General features: G+C 44.1%; 1 protein-coding gene across 12 annotated transcripts in view; it reads left to right on the forward strand.

Moving 5' to 3' along the window:
* Atp8b5 (ATPase, class I, type 8B, member 5) overlaps positions 1 to 14,094 on the forward strand; it is a 107,110-nt gene that overhangs the window by 10,660 nt on the left and 82,356 nt on the right. The gene's annotated exons all lie outside the window — the stretch shown is intronic.

Consider the following 14,094-nt stretch of genomic DNA (forward strand, 5'->3'; position numbering starts at 1 on the left):
TTCATACTTGCACCCAAACCACTGACAAAGCCTGTCAGCTTTAAGAGCTATCCTCTAATCAACCAGTTCTTGTCATCTGTATTTCATAGCCTAAGGTGTCTCTGCTACCATGTCTCACCTAGTACCTGCAGAAACCTTCCAGCATTGCTGCTTCCTTTCTCTTTTGTTCCCATTCGCCCCTCCCCCAAGCCCTTATTATATAGAATAAAACAGAATGAAACCAGATGGTGTCCCTGTACTTAGATCAGCTTTTAACATTTTTTTTTTCTTTTTGAGACAAGATCTCACTATATAGTTCCAGCTGTCCTGGAACTCATTGTATAGATCTGGCTGGCTTTGAACTTATAGAGATCTTCCTTCCTCTGCTTCCTAGGGATCAAAGGTGTGCACCACTATGCCCAACAGGTTTTAATTCTCTCATTGTCTTAGTTAGGGTTTTACTGGTGTGAACAGAAACCATGACCAAGACAAGTCTTATAAAGGACAACATTTAATTGGGGCTGCCTTACAGGTTCAGAGGTTCAGTCCATTATCATCAAGGTGAGAACATGGTAACATCCAGGCAGACATGGTACAGAAGGAGCTGAGAGTTCTACATCTTAATCTGAAAGCTGCTAGCAGAATACTGGCTTCCAGGCAGTTAGGATGAGGGTCTAAAAGCCCACACCCACAGTGACACACCTACTCCAACAAGGCCACACCTACTTCAACAAGGCCACAGCTTCTAATGGTGCCACTCCCTGGGCTAAGCATATACAAACCATCACATTCCACTCTTTGGCCCCCATAGGCTGTTCAAATATATGAATCTAAACAGCATAAGGCAAAATACATTTAGTTCAACTTCCGAAGTCCCCATAGTCTATAGCAGTCTCAACAATGTTAAAGGTCCAAAATTCAAAGTCTCTTCTGAGATTGATCTAGTCATCTAACTGTAATCCCAAAGCGAGGCAGGAAACCAGCTGGGCAAATTCCAAACTCTGCATCTCCATGGCTGATGTCAAAGAGATCTTCAGATCTCCAACTCCTTTTTCATCTTTGTTGACTGCAACAACTAGGCTGGTTCCACTCTCTGTTAGCAGCTCTCCTCAGCAGATAGTCCACAGCTCTGGTATCTCAAACATCTTGGTGTCTCCAAGGCAACTTCAGTGTTACAGCTTCTTGTTCCAATGTCTGGGATCTACATATGATCTTCTGGGCTCCTCCAAAGGGCTGGCATCACTTCTCCAGCTCTGCCTTCTGTAGCACTCTAAGCTTAGGTTGATCCACTCCAATGCTGCTTCTATTCTTAGTTATCATCCCACGGCACTGGCATCTCCAGTACACTGGGATCTTCGGGTGTGACTAGGCTTCACCAATAGCCTCTCATAGGCTCTCTTCATGACGCCAAGCCTCAACTCCTTTGCATGAATCCTTTAGTCCTGGGCCATCAACTACAACTGATGCTGTACCTTCAGAAATGGTCTTCCATGGCTTCTCACAGTACCAAGCTTCAGCTGCTCTTCATAACCCTTCATGCCTTCAAACCCAGTACCACCTGGGTTGCTCTTACACATTACCAAGTACAGCTGCAGCACTAGGTACAACCTTTGCTATCTCTGGAACACAGGTTCTTTGTGTTCTCAGAAAACACTTCCCAGATTTCACCTCAGTGATGCTGATCTCTTCTTAGTCACCACTAATTTCTTAGCCCTAGCTGACCAGGATCAATTGTACCAGTAGTCCCTTCTATTCTGGATTCTAAAGCCAGAGCCACGTGGCCAAAGATGCAGAATTCTGCTGCTTGCTGGGGCTGGAACATGGCCCTCTTGTTCTATTACATAATCATCACCTTTCTGTTTTCCACTCCTTCACTGCCTAAAGTTCACTGTTCTGTTACTTGCTCGGTTCTAGGCTGGCTTTGAATTTAGAAATCTGCTTGTCTTTGCCTCCAGGGAGTGAAGGCTTGTACTACCATGCCTGGACCTAAACTTAGCTGGGTGGGATCTTTCCCCCAAGGTCACTACTCCCTTAATTCAATTTAATCTCCTTGAACACAGGATTCAGCTCCATTTCACTCCCTGGTGCCCCTTTGACACTCGAACCATATATTTTATATTTTTCCTTTTTCAGCTTGCTACACTTACTTAAAATGCTCTTTATGAGACTTAGCAAGAGAACAAACTACATTATGGGTATTTCTGAGACTTCCTTTGTCAGTGCAATTAATCTGAGTCTCCTCCCCTTAGACTCAGGCAGACTCTTCAGACAAGGGCAAAAAGTAGCCACATTCACCAAAATACCACAAAAACAGTCTCTAGGCCACATATTGAAATTCTTCATTGACACCCTTTGGGCAAGGTCCACACAGTTCAAATCACTCTCAGTAATAAAGTCTTCCATATTCCTAGTAGGATAGCCCATTAAGCCTCATTTAAAGCATTCTACTGCTTTCCACATCCAAAGTCCCAAAATCCACATTCTTCCAAACAAAAGCATGGTCAGGCCTAACATGGCAGTACCCAAGTCTCTGGTACCAACTTCTGCCTTAGTTAGGGTTTTACTGCTGTGAACAGACACCATGACCAAGGCAAACTTACAAAGGACAAAATTTAATTGGGGCTGGCTTACAGGTTCAGAGGTTCAGTCCATTATCATCAAGGTGAGACCATGGCAGCATCCAGGCAGACAAGGTACAGGAGAAGATGAGAGCTCTACACCTTCATCTGAAGGCTGCTAGCAGAATACTGGCTTCTAGGCAGTTAGGATAAGGGTCTTAAAGCCCACACTCACAGTGACACACCTACATCAACAAGGCCACAGCTTCTAATGGTGCCACGCCCTGGGCTGAGCATATTCAAACCATCACACTCATCCTTTTTTTAATCTGTCTTAAACTTTTGTGCTGGCTTCTCATTATAATCCCACAGTGAAGTCAGACTTCTAGCTGATCTTCTACAGTGCCCAGCATGAGCTGGTCTTTACCTAATTCTTAAATCTGACTCCTGTTCTCAATGCTCTTGAGTTGCTGGCCATTTCTCTGTACAAACACATCAAGTTATATTTTGTCTCAGAGTTTCTAGCAGTTGCTGCTGGTTTTCAGTTTGCCATGGTCTTCCATATCTCAGAGCTGTGCCCATTGTCCCATCATTCAGGTCTCATTTAAAGAACACTGATTCTCACCACAACCAATTATTCCCTGGGCCACTGCTCCATTAGACACATTCATAAAGCACGTGGTAACTTCACTCAAACATCAGCCGCACTGTTGGCAGATCCCCTGTATACTGATAGCTATTATAGAGCCTGGCTGTTCATTTGTTGAATAAGTAAATTATACCTCCTCTTGTTCTGCATCCTTAACATGGGGGTGGGGCTCGCTGTGCTACAGATTCTTAGAGTTGTATTGTTTTTTGTTGTTGTTGCTGTTGTTGTTTTCAGTACTGGGAATTAGACCTAGAGGTTTTATATATGAGGAAACAAACCCCTTACAACTGAGCTTCATCCTCATCCTTTTTTAAATTATTGAGTCAGAGTCGCACTAAGCTGCTCAGCGTCGCCTTGAACCTGCTCACTGTACAGTCCAGGTTATCCTGAACCCAATTCTCCTGCCTCAGTTTCCCAAGGAGCTGGGTTACAGGCATGTACTGTCATGCTAAGCTTGCAGTGACCTCTTAACTTGCTTCCCTGTTCTCAGAAATTTTCCTGATCTTCAATACATCACTATGAAACTCTAATTTTCTTGAATTTTATTGTTCTTGAATATTAGTAGTTGTCTGTTAATCAACAGACCTGCCCCCCCCCCACCAGAGCTCCCAGGGACTAAACCACCAACCAAAGAGTACACAAGGAGGGACCCATGGCTCCAGCCGCATATGTAGCAGAGGATGGCCTTGTTGGGCATCGGTGAGAGGAGAGGCCCTTGGTCCTGTGAAGACTTGATGCCCCAGTGTAGGGGAATGCTAGGGTGGTGAGGTGGGAGTGGGTAGGTAGGTGGAGGGGGAGCACTTTCACTGAAGCAGGGTAAAGGGGGGATGGGATAGAGGCCTTGCAGAGGGGAAGCCAGGAAAGCATATAACATTTGACATGTAGATAAAGAAAATATCCAAAAAAAAAAAAAACTTCAATGACTTCCCAAACTATCATAAAGTGGGCTGTTATACGTGGTTTCTTCAACTATTCAAGGACCTATGTGAGATGGGAAAAGTGAGCATAATTCTAGCCCTTCCCAGAGGGATTTTATGTTCCCTGTTGATTTGATCCAAGGACAGATTGAGGAGGGAGACAAGACAAAGCAGGAATGAGTATTTTCTTCTAAAGAAATCTATCTTCCCTCCCTCCCTCCCTCCCTCCCTCCCTCCCTTCCTTCCTTCCTTCCTTCCTTCCTTCCTTCCTTCCTTCCTTCCTTCCTGTTTTGTGGAGCTGAGTGAGTATCAGACCCAGGGCCTCATTCACACTAGGCAACCACTTCCTCCAGTATCCTTGAAAAAGAGATTTCTACAAGAGATTATGGGATCTTTGGGGGGAAGTTGGAGAGGTAAAGGAAAAAGAGTTATGCTTGAGAGACTTCTCTCCCCCGAATAATCTAGCTGTGAGAAGCCAGGGCTGTAACTCAGGACTGGCCTGGGATGTACAAGGCCCTGTGAGGGTCCCCAGAACTATAAAAGAATGAGAACTTTGAAGTCTTAACCATTTTTTTCTCCCTTGACTATGAAACACAGAGAAACAAACAACAAAATGAAATGATAGACATAAACTGACTGGCATGGACAGAGTGGTGGCACACCAGGGACAAACAGTAGAGTTGAGGGAATACCAGAGAGGGAGGAGAACCAGATGTCCAGCCAGAGGGAGCCAGGACCAGAACCAGGCGTTCCCACGTGGGAACGAGAGAGGAAGCAGGATGTCTCCTGATCTCTTGACCCTAGGAGATTTTGCTGCATCTAGGCCTCCTCCTTTGGGACTCTAAAAGTCTAGACCAAACCAGAAACAAAACCAAAACAAGAAAAAATACTTCACAGGTACAAGGAACTTACCTCCTCATGGAGGTAGTGGGCTTGGTGACTTGTTTTATGTTAACTTGACACAAGCTAGAATCATCAGAAAGGAATCCTCAACGGAGAAAATGCCTCCCTAAGATCTGGCTGTAGGCAAGCCTGTAGGGTATTTCCGTAATTAGTGATTCATGCTGGAGGGCCCACCCCATTGTGAGTGGTGCCACCCTGAGGCTGGTGGTCCTGGATGCTATCTTGCCAGCCCCTAAAATAAGAAAGCAGGCTGAGCAAGCCGGTAAGCAGTACTCTGTGGGCTCTACCTTAGCTCCGGGCTCCAGGTTCCTGCCCTGCTTGAGTTCCGGTCTTGGCTACTTTCATGTTACACAGAACTCTGAGCGAAATAATCCCTTTCTCCCCAGGTTGCTTTTGGTCATGGTGTTTTGTCACAGCAGTGGCAATGATACTGCACCGTTGAGTTTTAAAGTTTCTATGTTTGGGAAGTCTTTGCTGTTGGAAGTTGTGAGTGCCTTATGGAGTGAATAACTAACAAAGATACTGAGCGTTTATAATGGCAGTTCTGGCTCTGCCTTATAAATGGCTTTTTTGTTACCTTTTTATTTGTATATGTTTATGCTACATGAAATAAGTAAACACTTCACTTTTGCTGAGATTCTGTGGAGAGACTCAGGATGGGAAACTTGATTTCTGGGGTCTGACTTGGGCTTGATAGATAGGTAGGGTGTAATAGCTAAACCAGAGGGCTGGGGAGACTTTATGGTTTTAAACATTGACTTTAAGAAAATATAGCTCTTATTTTAGTCAATCAGTGATAGGCACATCTGCTTCGGTAAGAGCTCTTTAGATTCATTCTTAAAAGCACTTGAGCCTGCCAGGAGTTTGCTCATTTGCAGTCTCCTCTGCTCCTGCCTCCATGATGAAGAGCCTCCTCCCCCATGAGACAGATTTACTCGATGAGAGCCTAGCACAGCCTCTGTGGCTGCACCTCTGGCAGAGAGAGTCACTGGTGGTGCTGCGCACAAAGAGCTCTTTGCTGTACCCCACCGTGCTTATAGTTTACCTGTCGTTCAGACTGAGAAACAGACAAGCTTAAGACCTTTCTCCCAGTTTTTAACCTAGTAAATTATTCAGTTGTCTGTGTATAAATAGGAGTGGTAGAGGAATGCCAACAGCAGTTACAGTAGAAGTTGGTCTGCAGTAGTCTGCGGTATGGTCCAGTCAGAAGACTATAGGCTAATGGTTCATCAATGTCCTCTTCCCATCCCTAAGTTTCAGGTCATCTTCATTCCTATTTTATGAATTCAGACCAGGGTCTGGGCAGCCAGGGCCTGTGAATCCAGGGTAGTCGGGTCACTTATTTCTTCCTCTGGAGTCTGACATCTAAATGAGAGAGCTTAGCTCCTGCAATGGCTTCTGTCGTCTACTATTATTCAGTATCTTTTTTTAATAACTCTAACATTTCTCAAAATAGTTTTTATGTGACAATTTCCCCCTTCCTCTATTTATTAATTAAAGAGGAAATGGTTCACAGTAGCCTTAGCTAGTTATCTCGGTTCACATCACTAGCAGCAAGGTATCTAGAGCATGTTCGGCCTTCTGTTGTGTACTAGAAAAGGCGCATCAGACAAATCAGAGACACGTTCAACAAATCAGGCCGGCAAGATGCCTGAGTGGGTAAAGACTTTTGCTGCCAAGCTCGACCGCCTGAGTTCAGTCCCTGACATCTACTTGGTGGAAAGAGAAAACAACCACGTGTTGTTTCCTGGCCTCCACGTGTACACCAGGATTTTGTGTGTGTGTGTGTGTGTGTGTGTGTGTGTGTGTGTGTGTGTGTGAATGTAAATAAGTAAATGTAAAACTTAAAAAAAAAAAAAAAACCACTGAGTAGTGCTCTTCAAAGGTGTCAGAGTTCAAGGCAAGGGAAGAGTGAGTGACAGTCACACGTCAGAGAGGGTCTAATGGCCGAACACCACGTGAGACTCCAGACTAGCCCTGGAACCAGAAATATAGGAGCGGGCAAAACAGATACCCAGTGCAAACCTCAGTTAGCAGTGACACTCAAGCTGTACTTCTTTCTTTGTTGAGTGTTCTGTCCTTACATAAGGTTCTAACAGAAGGGCAAGGCACATAAAGAATCTATGGAAATGGTTACATAAGGTTCTAACAGAAGGGCAAGGCACATAAAGCACATATGGAAATTCTCTGTAGTTTTTGCTACTCTTCCTTAAGTTATCTCAAGTAAGACATTTTTAAAAAACACAGTGACGGGATTGGCAAGATGGCTCAGCAGTTAAAGATGTTTGCCACCAGCCTGACAGCCTGAGCTCAGGCCATGGAATCCACATGGCCGAAGGAGGAAACTAAGCTACGTGATAGCCTCTGACCTCCACAGAAAGAACGCACAGTGGCATGCACACACATATGCACACACACACAGTTTAAAAACCATAGCAACTGATTAGACGTGTTTTATTTTAAAGCAATTTCAAAATGATTCCACTTCAGCGTTCTTCATTTTTGTTAGTATATACTGAGTTGGTGTAAAGTTTTGACAAATATGTAAGTTGTAAAGAGTAATAACACAGGCATAAGAGGAGCTTGAGTTTTCTGGGTCCAGCCTGTCCCCACCCATCTCTGTACCTCAGTCCTGAATTGCCTAGTTTTTATTTCCATACTTTCCATATGGGTTTATCTTAATATTTTTGACATAAACCTCTAATGATATGTTTTTGTATTATATTTAAATTGAGTAAGTAAAATAACTATATATTATTTTTATTTTTTATTAATCATTTTATTCATTTATATTTCAAATGATATCCCCCTTCCTGGTTAACCTTCCACAAACCCCCTATCCTATCCCATCCCCCCCCTCTTTCCCCTCTCCCCTTTGACTCTATGAGGGTGCTTCTCCACCCACTCAGCCACTCCCCCCTCACCATTCTAGCGTCCCCTATGCTGGGCCATCAAGCCTCCATAGGACGAGGGTCTCCCTTCTCACTGATGTCAGATAAGGCCATCCTCTGCTATATATGTATCTGGAGCCATAGATCCCTCCATGTGTACTCTGGTTGGTGGTTTAGTCCCTGGGAGCTCTGGGTGGTCCAGTTAGTTGATATTGTTCTTCCTGTGGGGTTGCAATCCCCTTCAGCTCCTTCAGTTCTTCCCCATAGCTCTTCCAGTGGGGTCCCTGGGCTCAGTCCAATGGTGGGCTGTGAGTATCTGCATCTGTATGAGTCAGGTCCTGTTAGCAAGCGCTTCTTGGCATCAGCAATAGTGTGGGCGTTTGGTGTCGGCAGATCGGATGGATTCCTAGGTGGGGCAGTCTCTGGATGGCCTTTCTTTCAGTCTCTGTTCCATTTTTTTGTTCCTGTCTTTCCTTTGGACAGGAACATTTCTGGGTTAAAAAATTTGAGATTGGTGGGTGACCCCATCCCTCATGCCTGTCTACGGGATATGGTCTCTACAGGTTTTATCTCTCCTTTGTTGGGTATTTCAGCAAAAAGTCATCACCCTTGGGTCGACTTTTATTTATTTTTATTTTATATACATTGGTGTTTTGGCTGCATTTATGTCTGTGTGAGGGTATCAGATCCCCTGGAACTGGAGTTACAGACATTTGGATCTGCCATGTGGATAATGGGAATTGAACTCAGGTCCTCTGGAAGAGCAGCCAGTGCTCTTTAACCACTGAGCCATCTCTCCAGTCCCAACCTTATATAGCCTTCTGTAATTTATTTCTTCCCAATTGGACTCATGAGATTATCAGTTGATGTATATAACTGTGGCTTACTCATTTTAGTACTATCTAACTTTCCACTGTATGATCAGACCATAAGTTACTTTTTTCTGTTTTGTTTGTTTGTTTGTTTGTTTGTTTGTTTGTTTGTTTGTTTTGGAGACAGGCTCTGGTGGTTTGAGTGAGAATGTCCCCCATAGACTTAGATGTTGAACACTTGGTCCCAGTTGGTGGAGCTCTTTGGATAGGTTTGAGAGGTATGGCCTTGTTTGGAAAAGGTGTGTCGCTGGAGGTGGGTCTTGAGATTTTGGGGGGTGGGGGTGGCTCGAGACTGGGTTTCTCTGTGTAGCCCTGGCTGTCCTGGAACTCACTTTGTAGACCATGCTGGCCTCAAACTCAGAAATCTGCCTGCCTCTGCCTCCCAAGGGTCTTGAGAATTTAAAGATTTTGCCATTTGAGTTTGCTCTTGGCATCTTGGTTCAGGATGGAAGTCCTCAGCTTCCTGTTCCAGCTGCAGTGTCTGCCTGATGACATATTTCCCTGCTGTGGTGGTGATGGGCTCAAAACCCAAAAAGCCCTTCTATTTATAAACTACCTTGGTTGTGGTGTTTATCACAGCTGTAGAAAGGTAACTGATAAAGGGGCTCACTGTGGTGTAGCCCAGGCTGGCCTCAAACTCAGAGATCTACCTGCCTCTGCCTTCTGCTAGAGAAAAGAATGCAGCACCATTCTTGTCTGCAAGTTACTTTGTTGTTGTTGTTGTTGTTGTTGTCTCTGTGTAGCCTTGCTGTCCTGGATCTTGCTCTCTAGACCATGCTGGCCTTGAATCCAGAGATCTGCTTGTCTCCCAAGCACTGAGATTAAGGTCATGTGCCACCACTGTCTGACCAGAAGTGACTTCTTCATTCTACCTTTTATGGTCATCTGATGACTTCTAGTCTTGCTGTTATGAGCAGCTATTTCAGATACCGTTGTATATAACATAAGAGTTTTGCTCTATGCCTGGAAGTGGACTTGCTGACTTATAGGTTAAGTGTTTCATCAGCTTTATTAATTTATTAATTATTAAGGCCAAGTTATTTTTCCAGAGTGGTTGTCCAAATTTTTGTTGTTGTTTTGTTTTGAATTTGGAAATTGAATCTAGAGCCTCACACATGACAGGGTGATGGTTAATATTGTCAGCTTGACAGGATCTAGACTCACTTCTAGTTATCCCTGGGAGGGAGTATCTGGGTCAGGCTAATGAGGCAGGAAAGCCTACCTTAAGTGTGAGTGGCCCATTCCTCAGGCTCAGGTCCTGGGTTGAATAACAGAGGAAACACCCTAAGCACAGGCAATGCTCTGTTTGCTGACCGCAGGCACAGTACTAGCTACCAGGACTTCCCTGCCACAATGCACTGTCCTTGTACTGTGAGCCAAACACACTTCCTTCTTCTGTTGTTTTTGTCAGTGTGTTTTACCACAGCAACAGAAAGCAACACGATAGGCAAGTGTCCTCCCACCCATCTGTGCCCTCAGCATTTATTTTTTATTCTGAGGCAGGAACTCGTTAAGTTGATCAGATTGGCTTTGCACTCACTGTGTAGCTCACTATGGGCTGGCTTTGAACTTCCAATTCTCCTGCCTTAGTTTTACTTACAGGCCTATGCCATCAGGTCTAACGTGGTTGTTCAATTTTGAATATTACTGACAGTATTATGTTCCAGTTTCACTTTCTCCCTAACAATATTTTTAGACATATTTTTTCCTAATAGGGTACCTGTAAATTAAAATTTTTAAATATTGTTTTTTGTTGAGTGGCTATTTTGTGCAGAGCATTGTGTCAGACAGTGACTGTTCAGCTGGAGCCAGGCGTGCACCCAATCTGAGTGTGCATCGTGTTACACTGCAGCTAACTGGAAAGAATATTGAAGCTATTAAGTTAGAGGAAGAATGAAAGAAGGCGAGTGGGAGAAATGGGTTCTGGGGGAAACAGGAAGAGATGGATAGTCTTACAGTTCTTCTTACTCAGCCTCATAATGGAGACCAGGAATGCATCTTGTTTTTAATTATCCCTAAGCATCTCTAACAAACTTATTCCTAAATTGCTTTCTCCATTCTGCTTCTATCAAATTTATTTCTTTATTTTTAAAAATCATTTGCAAAAAAAAAAAAAAAGAAAAAAGGAAAAAAGAAAAAAAGAAATGAGACAGGAATTGGTTAATAGCATCCACATGAATTAGTAGCAGGCTACAATAAAACCCACATTTCTAGCCCCAATCCATTCTTTGTTCCATCTCTTCCTGTATCCCTCCAGGACCCATTTCTTCTTTCTCCCCCCTCACACTCTTTCCTTTCTCCTCTAACTTAATAGTTTCAATCTTCTTCCCAGTTAGCTGCAGTGTAATACGACATACACTCAGATAGGGTGGATGGGCGCCTGGCTCCAGCTGAACAGACCTTTCTGGGGCCACTCCAGGCTAGGTACGTGCTTGCTGACCCTCTCAGTGGGCGTCTCCCACTATGCTCTCACTGGGTCAGAAAGCATCCAGACTTCAGGCCATCCCATTCTTTAGTTATATAACTTTACCTATGTGTATGCATGTGTCTCCTGTGTGTGTGTGTGGGTGTGTGTGGGTGTGTGTGTGTGTGTGTAATTGCAGAGGCCAGAAGAAGGCATTTAATTTGTCTCTGTGTGTATGTGTTCACGCGCGAGTGGAAGCCAGGGGACAGTGTTGAGGACCTGGTTCTTTCTGGTCTTTCGAGCTTGACAGCAGGAACCTTTCCCTGTTGAGTCATCTCGCTGGCCCAGATCATCACATTTCTTTCTTCTCCATTTCAGGAAGGCTACCATGGAGGTGTGGTGTCCTGAGGGAGAATGAGAGAAGGCCCCTATAGGCTCATGCTGTTTTGACTGTTTGGTTCCCAGTTGGTGGGACTGTTTGGCAAGGATTAGGAGGTGTGTTCCTATTGGAGGAGATGTGCCCCTTTGGGTTGCATTGAGGTTTAAAAGGACTCACAGCAGCCCCGTTGTGGGCTCGCTGCCCTGCCTCTTGCTTGTAGATTAAGATGTGAGCACTCAGCTACTTCTCCTGCGCCATGCCGGCTGCTGTGCTCCATGGCTGCCATGATGGATTCAAGCACTTTGAAACCATGAGTCCCAAGTACATTCTTCTATAAATTGCCTTGCTCATGGTATCTTATCACAGACCATGAACAACAGGCCAATAGAAATGTAACCAATAGAGGAGATGAAAATTCTCAGGGGGTAGACTCAGTGCCTCGAGAACCATGTCTCAGAATTGATATTATTAAACAAACCCTACTGCCACAGCTGAGACCTTTACTCTAGAGGTTGGACTAAAGAATTTATAGTCCACGCAAGTTTTATTTCACTTGCCGTTCCATCCCTGGGACCACATGGGTAGAAGGAGAGAACTGGCTCTTGTAAGTTGTTCTCTGACCTCCATATACATGCCATGGTGCACACACACACACATACATGTGAACACACATGTGATAATAAAATTATGAAAACTAAAAATCTGGACACTTTTATAGGAAGTTTGCATTTACCAATTTGTCAAAGCACTCAGCATTTCATTTTCTATGATTCTACAGCTAATTGTATGTCTTCACACAAGTGTCCTAATATTGACTCATCTACATGTGGTAACTTGTGGGACCTCAAAGAAACTGGTTAGAATAAATACATTTTATTTTTGGGTTAAAAATAGTGTATCAGTTTTCTCATACCTGAGAGACAATGTCTGAAATAAATATCTTAAGGGAAAAGGACTTAATTTAGTTCAGAGTCTTTGATCCATGGCTGCTTGGACAGAACATCATGGGAGCAGGAGCCTTGCAGAAGAGCAATAAGAGGTAGAGAGCAAGAAAGGCCTATGGTCTGGGTCACCCTTGTACCCATTCCCAGCAGCCTACTGCAAGGCCCCACCTCCTGGAGCGACATTAAACATTCAGCACACGAACCATGGAGGGCATGGCATATCCAAACCGTGGTGGATGGAGGAGGAGGTGGTCAAAGTTAAAACAGTTTTCAAAAAGTTAAAACAAACATGGCTTTTATCTGAAAGGACAGATGACCAGCTAGCAGGATGGCTCCGTGGCTAAAGGTGTTTGCCACCAAGCCTGAGGACATTAATTAGAACCCATATGGTAGAAAATGAGAACCAACTCCCACAAGTTGTTCTCTGAACTCACAACCGTGACATACACACTAATTAATTAAACAATTAATGTAAAAGACAGATGTCAAAAGACATATTTACTATGGAAGAGGCCGATCTGGGCCACAGTGTGAGTTCAAGGTCAGCCTGGGAAACTTAGCAAAAGAAAGAAAGTCTGGTGATACAGTGCAGTGGGAGTACTTACCTAGTATGTCTGAGACCCTCGCTGCAATCCTTAGTATTATTAAGAAGCAGAAGAAGGCAGGAGGAAGAGGAAGAAGAGGAGGAGGAAGAGGTAACAGTTTTACTTTAATGAGAGAACCAGTAAGATGTTACAATCAGTTAAAGTGACAATTTAGGAGTTAAATATGTATAAACTAGTCAATAAAGAAATGTAAGAAGACAGAGGCAAGAGGATTAGAAAGTGAAGGCTAGCCTGGGCTACATAACAAGGTACTAGCTCAGACAAATTAAAAGAAAGATGAAGATTTCTGAACTGAATATAAAATGTGTAATGGCTAAAGTACAATATGCCACAGCCTTTGGGGTTATCTTTTACCTCAGGATAAAATACTTGTGTCTCTACTGGATAAAAGTCTACAGTTTACCTCTGCTCTAGAGACTAGTAGAAAGCTAACCCCGGGTGTAAGCCCAGCACTGCCTTAAGATATCACCCAGCAGTTTCTGATCATTTCTTCTCCTGGCAGACTAGAGTCATCTATATGCTGTCCCGACATAAAGCTTGTTTCTTGTAGCTGCCTGCGGCCACACAAACTGGGTTCCTGAGTGGGAGGCTGGAGCTGTAAAGGAGAGAATGGCGAGAGAAGAAAAGAGACCAAGAGAAGAAAAGAGACCAAGACAAAATTTCTGATCATGGCCCAATGTTTCCTAAGTCTGTGCTTATAAAGGGGGGAGGCCCATCCCCTGCCAGGCCAGGCTTCTTGATGCTTTGTTGCCAAGTTGTTAGCACTTAGTCTGCCAGAGCTGTCAGCATTAGGTCACCAATACCACAGGTTGTCAGCTATCTCAGGATTATCTCAGGAAGACAGGTTCAGCCTCTCAGCGGGTAGAAGAGCAGTGGCAGGTGACAGAACAATAAAGCCATCTAGGTCAGAAGGCTCCACCTAAGGTGGTCTCATTCTCAGTGGCAGCAAGGTCTGAGCCAGCCTGCTCAAGGCTGGGGGAGGCTACAGTTTCT

The sequence above is a fragment of the Mus musculus genome, chromosome 4 (assembly GCF_000001635.26).
Source record: "Mus musculus strain C57BL/6J chromosome 4, GRCm38.p6 C57BL/6J".
Taxonomy (NCBI): domain Eukaryota; kingdom Metazoa; phylum Chordata; class Mammalia; order Rodentia; family Muridae; genus Mus; species Mus musculus.